Below are 3282 nucleotides of genomic sequence, written 5' to 3'. Positions count from 1 at the left end.
TATATATATATATATATATATATATATATATACATACACACACACACACACACACACACACACACACACACACGCACACACACAAACATACACCCACTTGCACATTTAAACCGAATCAAGCTTTTACATATATACGTCCTGATTCCTTGTGTGTTGTGACCTTGAAGAGATGAATGCCTGATGTTGATTCTGGTAGGTTTGATCTTACAACGATGGGAAAGGAAAGCAGCCACTTCGAGGAAGTCGGTCTGAGACAGCACTAGTACTAACCAACCAAGGAACCATTCTGTGGTGCCGCAGAGGGCTGCTGGTGGTCTTAGTGGTGGTGGTGGTTGTGATGGTGTTGCTGATGGTGGTGATGGTGGTGGTTGTGGTTATAGAATCAGTTGTGATATATGTTCTAATTGTTGGTGTCTGAGATGGTTGTTGTGGCTGTGGTGGTAATGGTGTCATTTTCGTTGGTGATGGTTGGGATGGTTGTAGTAGTGGTGGTGGTGGTGGTAGCCATAATGGTTTAATGTTTCGTACTGGATACAGCATTTCCAACTTGAAAAACTCTAGAACTAATCTATTTGAGAGCACCTGGTAACAGAACGCACCTCTCTCTCTCTCTCTGTGTCTGTCTTCTTGTCAGTCTGGAAGTTTGTCTGTCTGTCTGTCAGTCAGCATGCATATATGTATGCATCTCTCTCTCTCTCTCTCTCTATATATATATATATATATACATTTATCTTTCTCTCTATCTATCTATGTATCCACCTACCAACCTACCTACCTGTCTCTCTATTCTCACTCTCTCATATTTTTTATCTATATCCTAGCTGCCTGTCTATTTGTAAGTTTGCCTGTAAATCTGTCTATTTGCATGTATGTATATAGGTATGTATGTATGTGTGTATGTATGTATGTATGAATGTATGTATGTATCTGTCTGTATTCTCATTCCCTCTCTGTGTGTCTCTGTATTCCCCGGTTTGTCTATCTATCTGACTGTATGTCTGTCTACCTGTCTATTGCTCTATGTGTCTGTTTCTCTATCTCTCTTCTTCCCTGCCTGCCTGCCTGTCCCTGGTAGCTCAATCTGCTTGAAATAACAGTCAAGTCATCAAATCATTCCATATCATGTTACCAAAAAGCAGGGCGTGTTTAATAATAATGTCCTATATAAACCAAAATATGACGGGATGGCCATGGCTGGAATGCCTTTGATTATAAATCTGCTCAATCAGGTCTGACCTGTAGTTTAAACACTAATGAACAACAACATCAACAACAGGTACAGCAGTAACTGCAACAACAAGAACAGCAAGGAGAACAGAGGTAGCAACAACAAAAGCAAAAAAGCAAAATAGCACCAGCAGCAACAACAAGGACAATAACAAACAGCTGTTATGGAACAAAGTAGAATTGGTAAGAAGAACAAAGGACAAAGAAAAATGTATTGTAAGATTGAACAGGTTCTGTTTGAGAAGAGATTCTTCATTCATTTGTAAGATAGAAAATATCTACTTCATCAACAATGTGTATTATATGAGAAACTTAGCTATACATTCATATGTGTGTGTTTATAATAATGATGATGATGATGATAATGTGATGATGATGATGATGATGATGATAATAATAATAATAATAATAATGGCTTCTAATTTTGGCTTGAGGCCAACAATTTTGGAGGAGGGAAAAGTCGATTAAATCGACACCCACAGTTTTCAACTGATACTTACTTTATTAATCCTGAAAGGGGAAAAGATGAAAGGCAAAGTCGATGCCAGTGGCATTTGAACTCAGAATGTAAAGATGGGTGAAATACCACTAAGCATTTTGCCTGACATATTAACAATTCTGTCAGCTTGCGTAGATTAACAGTAAACACCAGCAATACTAATAATAACAATGGTTTCAAATTTTGTGAAATTTGAACTCAGAATGTAAAAAACATGGAATGCTGCTAAGCATTTTACTCAGCATGCTAATGACTTTACCAAATTACTGTTCTAATAATAATACTAATAACGATAATAATAATAATAATAGTGATAATAATAATAATAACAACAATAATAATAATGGTGATTGTATTGTGAAACAAATAGCATCATTAACAGAAAAACTTAATAAACTTTGCCCAAAAGAATAAATTTATTTCAGTCTGAATAATGAATGCAATTATGGCAGTTCCTCCTTTCGGATCTTTAGAGTATATCGTAAAGAGCTGAAAAGAGCTAAATAGAGTTATTGTATTCATTATTCACACTGCTGAATGTATATATGTATATGTATGCATGTATGTATATGTGGATGTATGTGTGTATGTATATATATATATATATATATATATATATATATATATATATGTATATACATATATATATATATATATGTATATATATATATATACATACACAATGTACATACACGTAAGTGTATACAGGGTACAATGTTCAAGAAGACAAAAATTCAAAGGAGGCTCAATACAAATAAATGTAGAGCAAGTTATAATATTTAAACAAATATTTCTGCTTTTGCAAAGAAACCATGCTTTCACCCTGTAATAAGGATCATCAGAAACTGATATTATTTTACATATGTACACAAAACATATTTATTTCATTTATTTCCTCTAGAAAATCATGTTCATACATAACTATATGTATACAATGATCATTTATTGACTCATAGTTCTGTCTGCTTGTCTTCATTTATATTACTAAATGAGGTTGTTTTATTCAGTCTTTATTCCATCACTTTGGTTGATATAATTTTCTGCTGAAAATGCTTTTACTTTTTCTATGTATATTTTCTTTTAGTACAAACTGTGTTGTATTTAAATTTAGCTTTAATGTTTAGCAATGCCCAGAAAATATTTTCGAATCATCTATGAAACTTCAGACTTATGATGAGTTTCTGATGAATCCTACAACATGGTGAAAGTTCAGCTTCTTTGGTTAAAGTATGTCTGTGTGAGTGAGAGTGTGTGTGTGCATGTGTGTACATGTATGTGTGTGTTTGTGTGCGTGTGAGTGTTAATCCATGGGTATATACATATATACGCTGCATATGTAAATATAATGCAAGTAAGTGTGGGTGTGTATGTGTGTATTTCTGTGTATATGTATGTGTGTATATATGTATATATATATATATATATATATATATATATATATATATATATATATATATGTATGTATTTATTTATGTATATATATATATATCTGTGTATGTATGTATGTGTGTTTGTAAGAATGCCTTGTTTGCAGTCTACATTATTAACTACCGATC

The sequence above is a fragment of the Octopus bimaculoides genome, chromosome 15 (assembly GCF_001194135.2).
Source record: "Octopus bimaculoides isolate UCB-OBI-ISO-001 chromosome 15, ASM119413v2, whole genome shotgun sequence".
In the NCBI taxonomy this organism is placed as follows: Eukaryota; Metazoa; Mollusca; class Cephalopoda; order Octopoda; family Octopodidae; genus Octopus; species Octopus bimaculoides.
This window is presented reverse-complemented; position numbering follows the sequence as displayed.